Below are 15,981 nucleotides of genomic sequence, written 5' to 3' on the forward strand. Positions count from 1 at the left end.
CACAATAAAACATTATTGTCAGTTGATTATTGGGAGCTGGCTGCATTGTCTCAGACAGCTCAGGTTGGTTTCCCAGGAGCAGAGTCTGTTTATTGAGGTGTGCCCTGGGGACCCACACTGGAGGGGCCGAGAGACAGACTCACTCAGGGCTTGGAGGGAGGAGGTGAACTGGGCTGCAACTCTGTCAGGCGACAGAGGCCTCAGGTGACCTGGTCAAGGGCTCTGGAGCTGGGCTGACCCTTCCAAGTTTCCTGAGCCAATGGCAGGTGACCTCCCACTGACCTGCATGCCCACCAACCAGTGGATCCCTTCAAGGAGCACAGTACAGCGAGGAAGCTTCTCTCTGCCCACAAAAGTCCCCCAGAGCGGCCAACAGTGAGGCCACTGCCCTGCTGCCCTCCCAGCACCTGCAGAGGAAGCCTGTCACTCTCATACATCACAGCAGCCACCTCGGCCACTCTGCGGGATTCCCGAATGCCAGCGAGATCCCTGGCTCAGCCCAGTCATGTAACTTTATAGGCGTCGAGTAACGCCACAGTAACATGGCCCACAAAGCTGGATAAATGTAGGAAATGCATAATCTAATCACTATTTTGCCATTTTATGACCAAAAAAATGTTCTGCATTCCAGTTTGGGATGCCAAAGCACAAATTCTGTCACCTTGGCCAGTAGCAACTCTCTCTGTCTCTCTGTGTCTCTTTCTCTCTCTCTCTCTCTCTCTCTCTCTCTCTCTCTCTCTCTCTCTCTCTGTCTCTGTTTCCTCTCTCTGTCTGTCTGTATTTCTGTGTTTATGTCTCTCGGTCTGTCTGTTTCTGTGTCTCTGTCTCTCTGTCTTTGTCTCTCTGTGTGTCTCTGTCTCTCTCTGTTTCCTCTTTCTGTCTCTCTATTTCTGTGTCTCTGTCTCTCTATCTCTCTCTGTCTCTGTCTCTCTGTATTTCTGTGTCTCTCTCTCTCTGTTTCTGTCTCTCTCTATCTCTGTCTCTCTGTTTCCTCTGTCTCTCTGTATTTCTGTGTCTCTGTCTCTCTATCTCTGTCTGTCTCTGTCTCTCTGTGTCTGTCTATCTCTGTCTCTCTTTCCCTCTGTCTCTATCTTTCTGTCTCTCTGTATTTCTGTCTGTGACTCTCTGTGTCTCTGTGTCTCTGTCTCTGTCTCTCTGCATCTCTGTCTCTCTCTCTGTCTCTCTCTCTCTGTCTGTATCTCTCTCTCTCTCTTTCTTGCCTCTCTCTCTCATAACTCTGTCCAGGATGCCAGGAAAGCCATAGTTATGACCTCATGTGCTCATCTCTCTGCTGGACACAGCCTTGGTCCCAGTCCTGCACCATGGCAGTGGCTTTAAGGCTCCAGAGAGATGGGCTGTTCCTGTTAGGTGTTTATAAAGCCAGTACTGTGTTTCCTAAATGACACGTCCCTAAACATGTCAGCAATGTTCAAAGCCCTCCTCCCCCAAGCCTGCTCTGGAGGTGACACAAAGACACTGAAGCAGGAGAAGTCGAATTCCTTTCCCAGCCTGTTTGATTTGGGTCAGGCCCAGAGCTGAGCACGCTGGAATGTGCGATCTGACAGCGTGCCCGCTGTGACTGCCCCTGTCCACATGGGACGCAGACCCCACCCGGGGGAGAGACAGTGATCACCGAGCAGCAGCGTCTGCCTCCCCCGGAATCTGAGAATTCCATCAGCACTCCCTGTATCAGGCAGCTGCTCTGGGATTCATACCAACAAAGACAACAGTGCTTTCTGCCAGAGGGCTCAGCAGGGAATATGTTTTGTAAACTGAAAGATAAACCCTGACTTTATTTGTAGCATGAGACGTGATTTTTATAAAACACCCACTGATGGCTCTGATGCCATCCCTCCTACACGGTTAAGGCTGCTTGGTTTTCCTGGCTTGCTACTGTCACTGGTCTTTTCTACAACTGTCGTGGGTGCCCAAGGGGAAAAAGCCCTTCCCGCCATGCACACATAGTTTGTATTTTGACTAGAAGCTCAGCCGTTGTTCCGAAAGCCCTCTGGCTCCGGTAACCCTGTCTCTTCACCTCCCTCACTGGAAAGCATGGCTCAGAAACCCTAATTCACTGCATCCCGCGCTGATCCTGGTCTAGATTTTCTGGCTCCTTCATGGCCAGTTACGTGACCTGTGTTTCAGGAAACTGATAAAGGGCTTCGCTTTTGGCCTCTCGGCTTCATTTTGGTGCAGAGATTTCCTGGGGATCCTACAGCCTCCCCTTTCCTGGACGTGGAGCCTCGCAGGGCTGTGGCTCTCGGGGAGCACTGCTCTCACACTGCTGGGCAGGCTCTGTCATCCACCAGACAGTGCAAATGAAACTAGATAGAGGACAGTTGCGTTTGAATTTCAGATGGGCGACTAATTTTATGTTTTAATAGGTCCATGTACTAACTGAGTACAGACAAAAAAAACCTATTCACTGATCGTCTGGAACTCAAGTTGATGTGGGAATCCTGTTGTTTGTCAGCCCTCCTCGTGGCTCTGTTCTGTATGATGCTGCCTCGTCGGCTCCACCCTTAGGTAGCCTCAGAACTTGCCAAGGAAGAGGGGGACGGAGGTCCCTGGGGTGGGGGGGCAGGCACAGCCTCTGCGGGTCCCTTTCTGTTTGGGGGGACAGGAGGGTATACATGTCATATGACACCAAACCCTGAAACTTTCAACACTTTCTCTCTCCTCTGTTTCTTTCTTTCTAGACTGGTAAAATTTCAGGTTCCTACAACAAGGAGGGGAAAAGGCATATTATAGAGCCCAGCTAGACTCCTGCCCCCAAATACCTGTGCACACCTCGTAGGAGGCCTGGGCGCTGAAGAACACACACTATTACTCATGAATGTGTCCCGGGGCGTGTAGAATCCTCCTGGAAATACTGTAGGCAGCCACCTGGCCTTCAGCTTATTGTTGATGCCTCGTACTGGCTCAAACTCCAGCATAGAAAGCTTCCTACCTTGTGAGTGTGCTCCTAGAGCCCAGGCATTTGTGTATAGATATCTTGGAAAATAAGTTTTTAACCAAGACTTAGAAATAAGGTGGCCCAGAAATACTCTAAAGTTTCCGCAAGCTAAAAACTGAAATATTAATATGGTTTATATTATTTTATTGCATTGAAATAACCTCCACTCTAATTTGGCCAGCAATAGTCAAGATAGGCAAACGGCTCTCAGGAACCTCCTGGCAGCCAGAGCGAGCATGGTCCAGGGCTTATCTCTGTGTGTCTTCTCCAGTGCCATATCCGAGCGAGCAGACACAGCAGAAAGACAGCTATGGACGGCGCCAGCTTCTCTGTCGGCCCTGCAGGACGAAAACCAACTCAGAGCTACTGTAGTTTTCAGAGCATGGGATCCCTTCTGCACCGTGCCATTAGATGTTTACAGATCGTTTTGAGGAGTTTTATTTCCCCCGGGGATGGCTTGCATGACATTCTGCAGCTCAGGAAAGGCCTCACCCACAAACTCAGCAGGCAGCAGAGCAGGGTCATTGCCAGCAGCGCCCTGCAGCACCCACCTCGCCCTTCAGGTCCGATTCCCCGACCAGTGCTGCCCCATCGATGTGCAAGCACTGCCTGCTCTTCGAGCTGATATGCGTGGTTTCCTTTGCTTTTTCTTTCTTGGAAATGTATATTAGTGAGCCCAAGCAGTTACCTGGCATCTTGTTTTTCACAAAGCTGTGCAGCGTAGGTCTTCGTATCTCAACTCATACAGTGTTCAATTGCTTTTCCCCATAATGAAACTTTCAACTCAGTATTTTATAATCCACTGATCTGACAGATAGAGCAGCTGAGCCTTCATCACTTAACACAGATAACAGCAACTGAATCATTTCAGTCACAGCTGCACAAGCCACACAGCACCCCCAGCCACACAGTGCACACGGCACACACGGTATACACAGCACCCCCAGCCACACAATGCACACGGCACACACGGTATACACAGCACCCCCAGCCACACAGTGCACACGACACACACAGTATACACAGCACCCCCAGCCACACAGTGCACACGGCACACACGGTATACACAGCACCCCCAGCCACACAGTGCACACGGCACACACGGTATACACAGCACCCCCCAGCCACACAGCATGCACACGGCACACACGGTATACACAGCACCCCCAGCCACACAGTGCACACGGCACACACGGTATACACAGCACCCCCAGCCACACAATGCACACGGCACACACGGTATACACAGCACCCCCAGCCACACAGTGCACACGACACACACGGTATGCACAGCACCCCCAGCCACACAGCATGCACACGGCACACACGGTATACACAGCACCCCCAGCCACACAGTGTACACGGCACACACGGTATACACAGCACCCCCAGCCACACAGTGCACACGGCACACACGGTATACACAGCACCCCCAGCCACACAGTGCACACGGCACACACAGTATACACAGCACCCCAGGCACACAGCATGCACACGGCACACACGGTATACACAGCACCCCCAGCCACACAGTGCACACGGCACACACGGTATACACAGCACCCCCAGCCACACAGTGCACACGGCACACACGGTATACACAGCACCCCCAGCCACACAGTGCACACGGCACACACGGTATACACAGCACCCCCAGCCTCACAGTGCACATGGCACACACGGTATACACAGCACCCCAGGCACACAGCATGCACACAGCACACACGGTATACACAGCACCCCCAGCCACACAGTGCACACGGCACACACGGTATGCACAGCACCCCCAGCCACACAGTGCACACGGCACACACGGTATACACAGCATCCCCAGCCACACAGTGCACACGGCACACACGGTATACACAGCACCCCCAGCCACACAGTGCACACGGCACACACGGTATACACAGCACCCCCAGCCACACAGTGCACACGGCACACACGGTATACACAGCACCCCAGCCACACAGTGCACACGGCACACACGGTATACACAGCATGCCCAGCCACACAGTGCACACGGCACACACGGTATACACAGCATGCCCAGCCACACAGTGCACACGGCACACACGGTATACACAGCACCCCCAGCCACACAGTGCACACGGCACACACGGTATACACAGCACCCCCAGCCACACAGTGCACACGGCACACACGGTATACACAGCACCCCCAGCCACACAGTGCACACGGCACACACGGTATACACAGCACCCCAGGCACACAGCATGCACACGGCACACACGGTATACACAGCACCCCCAGCCACACAGTGCACACGGCACACACGGTATGCACAGCACCCCCAGCCACACAGTGCACACGGCACACACGGTATACACAGCATCCCCAGCCACACAGTGCACACGACACACACGGTATACACAGCACCCCCAGCCACACAGTGCACACGGCACACACGGTATACACAGCACCCCCAGCCACACAGTGCACACGGCACACACGGTATACACAGCACCCCCAGTCACACAGTGCACACGGCACACACGGTATACACAGCACCCCAGCCACACAGTGCACACGGCACACACGGTATACACAGCATGCCCAGCCACACAGTGCACACGGCACACACGGTATACACAGCACCCCCAGCCACACAGTGCACACGGCACACACGGTATACACAGCATGCCCAGCCACACAGTGCACACGGCACACACGGTATACACAGCACCCCCAGCCACACAGTGCACACGGCACACACGGTATACACAGCACCCCCAGCCACACAGTGCACACGACACACACGGTATGCACAGCACCCCCAGCCACACAGCATGCACACGGCACACACGGTATACACAGCACCCCCAGCCACACAGTGTACACGGCACACACGGTATACACAGCACCCCCAGCCACACAGTGCACACGGCACACACGGTATACACAGCACCCCCAGCCACACAGTGCACACGGCACACACGGTATACACAGCACCCCAGGCACACAGCATGCACACGGCACACACGGTATACACAGCACCCCCAGCCACACAGTGCACACGGCACACACGGTATACACAGCACCCCCAGCCACACAGTGCACACGGCACACACGGTATACACAGCACCCCCAGCCACACAGTGCACACGGCACACACGGTATACACAGCACCCCCAGCCTCACAGTGCACATGGCACACACGGTATACACAGCACCCCAGGCACACAGCATGCACACAGCACACACGGTATACACAGCACCCCCAGCCACACAGTGCACACGGCACACACGGTATGCACAGCACCCCCAGCCACACAGTGCACACGGCACACACGGTATACACAGCATCCCCAGCCACACAGTGCACACGGCACACACGGTATACACAGCACCCCCAGCCACACAGTGCACACGGCACACACGGTATACACAGCACCCCCAGCCACACAGTGCACACGGCACACACGGTATACACAGCACCCCAGCCACACAGTGCACACGGCACACACGGTATACACCACATGCCCAGCCACACAGTGCACACGGCACACACGGTATACACAGCATGCCCAGCCACACAGTGCACACGGCACACACGGTATACACAGCACCCCCAGCCACACAGTGCACACGGCACACACGGTATACACAGCACCCCCAGCCACACAGTGCACACGGCACACACGGTATACACAGCACCCCCAGCCACACAGTGCACACGGCACACACGGTATACACAGCACCCCAGGCACACAGCATGCACACGGCACACACGGTATACACAGCACCCCCAGCCACACAGTGCACACGGCACACACGGTATGCACAGCACCCCCAGCCACACAGTGCACACGGCACACACGGTATACACAGCATCCCCAGCCACACAGTGCACACGACACACACGGTATACACAGCACCCCCAGCCACACAGTGCACACGGCACACACGGTATACACAGCACCCCCAGCCACACAGTGCACACGGCACACACGGTATACACAGCACCCCCAGTCACACAGTGCACACGGCACACACGGTATACACAGCACCCCAGCCACACAGTGCACACGGCACACACGGTATACACAGCATGCCCAGCCACACAGTGCACACGGCACACACGGTATACACAGCACCCCCAGCCACACAGTGCACACGGCACACACGGTATACACAGCACCCCCCAGCCACACAGCATGCACACCGAGGCTTCCATCTCCTGTGTTTCTCTGCTACCCTCTGTCCTGTTCTCATCTGTGTAGTCTGGGCTAACATAAGTGAGTGCCCCGCCATTCTGACCCAGGGCTTTCTGAAAGGCCGATCGGCTGATTCATAGGTAAGATTTCCACTGTTTTCCCATTCCACTGAGTCTGCAGCTATGGATGCACTAGCATTTCTCTTGCCCTTCGTGGTCTCTCTGGTGGACGCTCTCGGCCCTCTTCATTGTGTAAACATGAGCAGGACCAGAGCGGCGTTAGGAATGGAAACCAACGCTGTGCCTGATGTGGGTTCTTTGCCATCTTTCTCACTGAAGTCCACAATGGTTTTCTGACCACGTCCTGCAGGGTAGCAGACAGGACACAGAGTCTCCTGCTCTCTCCGGACTCACTGAGCCCCGCTGAGCTGATGGAGACAGCCTAGCTCTACCGCAGAGAGGCGCCTCTGAAAAGCTTTCTAAGCAGGAGTCAGAACCCCGTTGGTTACTGCATTCATCTCAAAACCTCACTACCCCACTCTGCTGAAATGAGACACACCTGCGAGACCGTCAGTCCCTGCCTGAGACACAGAACCCCAGGCCTTCACCAGCCCAGCCCCACGGCCTCTTTGCTCAATGAGCCATTCCTGCAGACTGGCCTGGTGTCGGCCCAAGACCACATGTTTCACCCCGTGGGGGCAGGTGAGTGTCCTAGGCGGTGTCTGAAATGACCGAGGAGAGGAAGGCCCTCCTCTGTGTGCGGATTCCGCTGCAGCCAGTGTGCGATTTCTCTTTATCCCTCTCTGTCCCGTCTTCTCCTAATCCCTAGCTGTAAAACCTGCCATGGCGGCTGGGTTACTCCACCCAAATTACAGCTCTTCTATCCTGCGCCGGGAATGGCTCAGTGGTAGTTTCACTTGGGTCCAGGAGATAAACACCTCAAAAAACTAAACTGAGCCAGACATGGGGTGCGTCCAGCTATCATCCCAGCACTCAGGGAGGCCGAAGCAGGAGGATAGCAAGTTGAGACCAGCCTGGATAATTTAGGGATTTAGCAAGACCTTGTCTCAACATTTAAATCCATAAAATAAAATCAAATGGTCTGGGCGTAGAGCTCATTGCAAAGGCTCCGAATTCAATCTCTAATATTAACAAATAAAATAAAAAAGCAAGCCAAAGCCGGAAGTGGCAGCCGCCATTCTTTCTCGGTGTGTTTTTCTCGGGTCAGCTTCTCTCTCAGCTACAGTAAACAGAAGTCATTGAGGAAAAGCACGCTGGGTCCTGCAGCACAGTAGTTTCCCAGGGGCCTGGAAGAGGAGTCAGGACAGGGGGCCATGAAGGGGTTGGGGGGACGTTTGGTCTGGAACTGCTACTCTCCAGGGCCTCTCCAAGCAGGGGCAGCGCACATCTAACCAGGGGGCAGAGAGCAGGCCACAGCCCCAGGGGGCTCAGTGGCTCCCCAGACTGGTTCCGAAATCAAGGCTTGCTGCGGTGGCTAAGGATTCATAAGAGCCTTCCCTGGTTGCCAGTAGAGGTGCAGCCATGTGAAGACTGCCTTAGAATATTTACTCTTTCAGCTTAAAAAGGGAGAGCCTGATAAACAACACCCTTTAACAGTCCAGACCCCTTCCATGACCCCCGCAGTAACAGGGTGTGAGACCCTGCCTTCCACTTCACTGCTGTCATTTATTTTTAAATTAAATATTATTTTAAATATATAAGTAATATATTAGTTTATATGCCTATGCATGTGCCATAAATACTATTAATATATTTGTTTTTATATAAATCCAGATTAACCTAAATATATAAAATATAAATGAGACAAGTACATAAATGATATATTTACTACTGTTTATGATATATTCTATGTTTATATATCACCATGCTTAAAGGATAAGACTTAATTATGTTATTTTTAAATACATAAATAATATGTAATTATGTAGCTTATTCATCCTGTGTATATGAAGGTGTGGGGGAGTCTTTTCTTTGTGTCCCTGTCTGTAGCATCCTTTCACGTGAATGGGTCCCTGTGTTCCCTGTAAGCTCTTTCACTCACCGTTCAGCAGGCGTTTGGGCGCCTCCTCTGCATGGGTGCATCGTAGGTGCCGGCTGCCAAACGGGCCGTGCCATGCCGCTGCCCTCTTCTTGTCGTGCCCATTCCCCTCTTCCTTTTATGTAAGAAACATCGTCTTCTCCCTTGAAAGCTCTGCATGTTGCCACCGCCAGGAAACTGCCCTCCCTTCAGGCTGAGACGGGTCGCCCTCCCCTGGGTCTCTGCCATCTGACCCGTGTAGCCGGAGCCATCTGACAGCGGCCTGTCCCGTCCTGGGGCTCATTTCCTTAAGGGCTGGACCTTGGCCACCACGTTCCCACTGCCCAGTGCGGCCCGCAGGTCACAGTGAAGGTCTTTGGCCTCCAAATCCTTGGCTTTTTTCTCCAGCCTCTCTCTGCCGTGTTCTCGGCATTGATGGTTAGTCATTGCTTCCAAAGCATTGATCAACTTTTTAATGAATATGTCTTTTTCCCATTTATTCCCCCTTCTCTGTAGCTCCAGAAAAGCTTTGGGCTTGAACACGGCAGTGTTCTCCATCTGAAGGGGAAAGAGAAGCCCCCTTCGCAGAGTGTGCTAATGAGCTTCCCCTACCCGCTGCTTTTCAAAACAATGCGTTCAAATGCAGTTAGAACCCAGACCTCCCGTCTCTTCTTCCTCTGTAATTTTGTTTGAATATATTCATTACGTCGGCTCGATAACATATGGCCCCGAGCCTGAGGCTGGGCCCCTGTTTTTATAAATGAAGTTTTACTGGAACACAGTCCTGTCCTCTTGTTTACGTACTGTTTAAGTTGCTTTTGCTCTGCAGTCACAGCATGAGTAGATGCAACAGGGTCGGCATGGCCCACAATGGGGAAAAAAATATTTACTCTCTGGTACCCTACCAAAATCTTAGAACAGTTTGTTCTGGAAGAAATTGGTAGTTGCCATCAGCCTTCGCCTTCCCCGTCTCCTCTCGTCACAGCCTCACTTCTAAGAGCATTCGCTGTTCTGTCCCTGCCTCTGCCTTCCAGGTGACCAGCTCTCCCCTTCCCCGACTTCATAGAGCCTGAGGCAGATGACTTCCTGGCCTGGTGGCTTTGGAATCATCACCGGGAACTGGGAGGGAGGGAAAGTCTTGGTCTCTGTGGTGGCCGCTGTTTCTTGGTTCCAAATCTGGAGCCCCACGTAGCCAGATTGTGAACACAGGCGCAGAACTGGCAGAGAGAATCCTTACAAGTTCTTCATAGGACTCTGATGCACCTTCAGGTTGAGAACCATGGGATTCTAATCTCTGCAGGCGTCTGCAGCCCTAGTTTATAGGACTGTAAAGGCACCTGCCTTTGAAGATGAACAACCGAGCCTGTGTCCCAAATGACCGCTCTGAGGTTGTAGCTACGACCAGTTCATAATGTGTTTCCTAGATGTTTGCTGATAGAAGTGGGCAGAGGATCTCAAGAGGACCCGGGCTGCACAGAAAGAAGGACAGGGAGATGGCCTGTGTAAGAAGAATATTTTGGGAAACAGGAAGCTTGAGTACTTGGTGGCAGGAAGAGGAGGGGAAGGAAGGACGGGAGAGCAAAGGATTGATCAGAGTGACTTGGGTCACTCGGGAGGACCACAAGGAGCTCCCTGTCCCTCGGGACAGCATTTCTCACATGCAACAAGTTGAGTTTCTGAGTCTGCCGTAGACTAGATGCTAAGAAATCCATGCTAACATGGACTGATTGGTAAATGGATCCAAGCCTTGGGCCCTCGCCTTAGACACATCTGCCTGGGATATGGGGAAGTTAAACACAGCGTCTGTGAGTGCCGGCCCAGGGCTCCACAAGGAGCCTGCCATCCTTTAGGTCTTCCCCAGACTCGGCTAACGACAATGGGCTTCCACGGGCCTGACTTGTCTCTCTGACAGCTGTGCCAACCTGGGCGCCACCAGATCTGCTTTTCTTGGACGGGAAAGTCACCTCGGACCAGAACGGCACAGCTCGGATCCAGTGCATTAGCTGCACAGGGCCGGTATTTACCTTGGACCGGGTCCTGCTGCTGACATTTTGGCAGGCTGGCTCCTGTCACTGAGGAACTCACTGAAACTGCAAAAGGGCGTCTGCAGAGGACCAGCCGTTTTCCATCTTTAGCATCGTCCAGCTGCAGCTCGCAGAGGAGCCGGGTGCGCCCTCGGGGCCTCTCCATTCAAGCCGTCTGCGTTAGCGAGCCAGGCACGTCAAGCTGTAAAACAGCAGTTCAAAATCCTACTTTTGTGACCCTAGCAATTCATCTAACATGGTGACAGTCTTATAAATCTGGTACAAGTGTTAGACTTTTTAAGTAATTTGATTAAACCCTATAAATCAGAATAGAATGTCCTAGACTTTCTAGTTGTCTGAGGGGTCTCAAACACAGGGATGAGCTCCTGAAGCGAAACCCTGCATTTGCACAGGCTTCGACTCCTTGTGGCCACATAATAAATTCACAAAGTGATACTCATCAGTATGAGTTCAGTGTCAAAATGTTAGTAATTTATCATTATTTAAATGGCTTCCGTTGACTTTAGACATTGACTATAATGAGTAGTTTCTCCATAAACGAGATGTTCCCATAAAAATAGATTAACTCACCCCCTGGTTATCTTAGACTTGCAAAGAGAGGCTCGCCCTTCTCTAAGCATCCTTCCCTCCAGTGCCAGCGAGCAGGAAGAGCAGGGGCGGGGTCTGGGCTCCACTGCACTGCGCAGGGGGGAAACAGGAAGTTGCTTCTCTCCCCACAGGTCGCTGTGCTCTTGGACATGGTACCACTGTGGGTTAACAGGAAGTGCTTAGGGTAGACGTGGAGCAGAGGAAGGAGCTGAAAAACGTTAGTACTGTTCCATCACTGTTCTTATGGGGACCCATTAAGCCACTGCAGTCATGTCCCAGGGATGTGGCCATCCAGCAGCCTGGTGGTGAACAAAATGTGATGTACTAGTGAGACCCCAGGGACCCCGAGAGCTCTCCTTCAGTCACTGGCGCCAAAATAGGAGGGGATGGGGATTACATGGGATCGGAAGATGCAGAGCAGGAAGTCTAGGGGTTTAATGAAAGGAGAAAAATGGGTTGATGCTTAAGAGAAAGACAGACTCGAAGAAATAATTAGGATGGGAAGGTGGTGATGTAGCCCAAGCTGCCCCCGTCCGGCAGCCTGAGATGAGATGGCTCCCACTTGGCTCTTGTACCCATCTCCTGCTCGGGAGTCCCAGCCCACTGTGGGTATCCCGGTGCATTTATTTTAGGGTATGCAGAGAGCATTTCACATTTACAGGAGACTCGGGGCTTCCCCACCCTCTGTCCCCCAATTGAGGCAACTGCTGCCTGTCCACTCCTCTCCTCTCCCTAGAGTACAGTCCAGACAGAAACGCCATGACAGACAAATTCACTAATCAGAAAAATTCAGAAGATGCTAAACAGCACACCGGTCAGTACCCCCACCCCTTCTACTGGCATAAAGCCACTCACCTCCCACCGAATCCCTGCTTCCTACAAGATACCATAAATCAGACTGGACTAGACACAAAGGTGGCCACTGAGGAAGCAGGAACGAAGGACAGCGATGACTGTCAGCTCACCAGCCCTATGGGAAGCTTCCATCTCGGGTTGGGGCGGGGCAGAGGGAAGAGGGTGCTGCTGAGGAGTGCCGAGGCCCCAGGGAACCCGGCTGGGCTTCCCCACTTGTACCAGGAGCCTGCTCTCCCAGAAGCCAGGCGACTGTGCCTGCTTGCCACTGCAAACCAGCAGCCTGGGGGAATCCATCCCACGCTGGCTGTACTTTATTGAGGGTGGCGATGTGCAAGCAGAGCCTGATACAGTCCCATATGGTTACCCCTCAACTAGTAGCCTTAAAAGAGCAGGAATGCTGTGGAAAGTGTTTCAGCTGCAGCGATTTGTCTGTTCTGTGGCTCCTCGGGAATGCACTTAGCTCCTCTGCTAAAAATGCTCCTGGCGACTGCTAGGTCCTGGAGTGACCATCAACACAGACAGGGTGTGGGAGTCAAGAATGCCAGTTTTTTTCCCTACCTTTATTTCCTTTGCCTAAATAAATTTGGCACTCCTGGTGTCTCTGATATCCCCATCTCACCTCCCCTTTGAAACTCCCTTGATACGAAAAACATGCTTGGAAGCTGATTAAAGTTGAGCTGGGCACCTGCCCGGCCTGTGGAGGGGCTTCCCAAGGGCTCACCTGGCTCATACCCTTTACCATCTGGAAAGCCCTGCAAGGCGGGTCTTCTAGACTTTAAATCTGTTCCACTGGGAATGCTTCGCCCTTCATCCCTTTCGATCTTTTTTTCTACAAAGAGGACCAAGGACTGAGAAAAAGAACGTGTCACAGTAGAATGCTTCTTCTTTTATCCCTGAGCAGTGGGTTTTCCTGTAGCGATTCGGAATTCTAGAGGAACAAATCCTAAACAAACATTAGTATGTTTGTTATAAAATTTAACACACACTTTTATTCAAGTTGCGATATTCTCTGCACTTTTCTTACAAAAACACGAAGTGTCTGCCTTGTCTGCCGACATAGCTATGGGCCGTGTAAGCCTTTGCTATGGCTTGGAAGTTTCCTGTCTCCTGAAGGCCCACATGGTCAGGGATGGGCCCCAGGATGGCACTGTTGGGGGTGCAGGGAACCATAAAGAAGTGTGGCTGAGTAGGAGGCTGTAAGTCAGGGGGGTCAAGGAACTGGGGCCACTTAGCTCACACAGCTCTGCTTCTGACCATGAGATGAGCAGCTCCCCACCTCTGCTGCTCAGGAGGGGCCCAGAACAAAGGGTCTTCCCAGGCTTGCACTGGACCCTCGAAAACTGTGAGCCAAAACCAACCTTTTTCTCTTTATCAGTTAATTATTTCCATTATTTCACTGTAGTTACAGAAAGCTGGACAACGTATCTTTCAACCAATATTTTCCTCCTGAGTACCAAGTGTTAACTTTTGTTTATGGCTTATGTGACTAACAACCCTCTCCCTGTAATGAAAAGAGGCTGTGTCTTCTTAATGTGTAAACAGCCCAGTGGCTAAAACAGAGCAGTGCTCCTGGGACGTAGTCAACTGATGGGGCATGCAACTTGATATTAAAACATATTACATTCTCTCGGGTGCAAAGTGGCATAGTGGGGACTCCCCAGGGTCCCTCCTCGGGTATCATTTCTGCCCATTTTCCAAATAGTCAAGTCAGTAAATGGACAAAAAAGAGAGCAGTGAGAGGAGGGGAATCCACAGTTCCATGTTTACAATCCCTAAACGATTAAAGAGGAAGTGGGTTCTTTAGCAAGATTTTTTTTCCAAGAATACCAAGAAAGTTCTTAATGTTCTTGGAAACAAATAAGGTTCCTCATGTAGAGAGTTGTGCAACAGGCATCGGGGGGGAATTTTGATGGGAGATGCCAAACCTCACCAAGCCGACCGCGGAGAGGTCAAGGGAAGGCTCTGCGACCCTGCAGGTCCAGGGTGGGAAAGGCAGGCCGCAGGCCAAGCCCTGCTAAGAAGCTTCACACTAGTGGATGCGGATAAATGGAAGATGGCTGTGTGCTGGGGTTGGGATTTTAGCCCCACTGAAACCTGCCGTGAAATTTAGTCCCTGGTGGGATTTACTTAGGAGGGACCGAGGAAAAGTAATTAGGCCGTGAGGGTGCTGGGCTGTAGGTTGGTTAGTGGACTGGCGGGCTATCTCAAGGTGGATCTGATATAGAAACCTCCTTCCTGTGCAGCCTGCAGGCCATGTGATGCCCTATGCTGCCTTGGGACTCTACAGAGTCCCTACCAGCAAGAAGGCCTTGAGCAGACACAGCCCTTGACCTTGGGCCTCCAGAGCCATGAGCTGGATGAACCTTCTTCTATATAAATTACTCAGCCTGTAGTACTCAGTTATAGCAACAGAAAATATAGTAAGATACCATGTGAGTGAGAAAACAACCAGTTTACCTATTTTTTTCCTTATCAGTAGGAAGGAGGTACACAAGGTACCTGGCCTAAGTAATTCAAATTCACAGACTGACTCTGCCCAAAGCAATAGTTTTAGCATTTCCACGCATAAATCCTTTTCCAGAACGACTAAAAAAAGAGTCAGTAGACTGGCTTGAATGTGAGGCCCTTGTTCTACTGAACATCATATGGTGACTATCAAAGCGGGACAGAGAAGGGAGGAATCTAACCTAAACAGCAAGCTCCCGGAACAGCCGGCCCACAAACAGCAGCAAAGTCCGTTCAGTGAAGGCAGGGAATGACAGGAGGAATTTCCAGCGGGCTCTGTCATTACTTCCACAGCCCTGGGCAGGTCACCTAACCACTTTATCATCATCACACTGGCCAATAAAACCTCAACGTCCTCATCTGTAAGATGAAGCGGTTGAACTATTGGACCTCCAAGGCCCCTTCCAGCTCTCAAATTCCAGAGCACACATGATTTATCTTGCAGAAATAGTTTCTGAGTTGCTCAGGACTGAGTGTTAGAATGAAAGCCTCCGCAGCAGGCAGGAGGAGAGTATTCCCCGGGTTTTGGCCACGGGGGAAGAGCCCATGGCTTCCATCACAGCTGTCACCTCATCAGGCACGTAACGTACGCCTAACACAGGGAAGGGCCTGAGCTATGTCCTGGGCAAATAGAGCGTCATTCCTGCTCCAAGGGGGTCATTTTCCATCTCAAAGCAGGCAGCTGCACAAACGAGACCAAAGGTCTGGTTCAGATACCCGGGAGAAAAGAAAGTCATCGCAAATATAACAAACGCTGTGCGTTGGGCTATGATTTTTCCTGTGAAAGTCAAGCGCCTCTGGAAAGCACCAAGCCCCA

General features: G+C 52.0%; 1 protein-coding gene and 1 long non-coding RNA gene across 4 annotated transcripts in view; one reads left to right on the forward strand and one right to left on the reverse strand.

Annotated features, from left to right (window-relative positions):
- Positions 1-15,981, forward strand: part of Kif6 (kinesin family member 6) — a 301,789-nt gene that overhangs the window by 172,664 nt on the left and 113,144 nt on the right. The window lies entirely within an intron of this gene.
- Positions 2,849-12,288, reverse strand: LOC106028530 (uncharacterized). The gene is made up of 4 exons (XR_002792223.2): positions 11,787-12,288; positions 11,196-11,397; positions 9,196-10,640; positions 2,849-3,294 (listed from the first exon to the last, which is right to left on the reverse strand). It is a non-coding gene; the product is annotated as an uncharacterized LOC106028530 (long non-coding RNA).

This window comes from Cavia porcellus, unplaced genomic scaffold, assembly GCF_034190915.1.
Source record: "Cavia porcellus strain 051 isolate PalLab524CR breed Dunkin Hartley unplaced genomic scaffold, mCavPor4.1 scaffold_28, whole genome shotgun sequence".
Taxonomy (NCBI): Eukaryota; Metazoa; Chordata; class Mammalia; order Rodentia; family Caviidae; genus Cavia; species Cavia porcellus.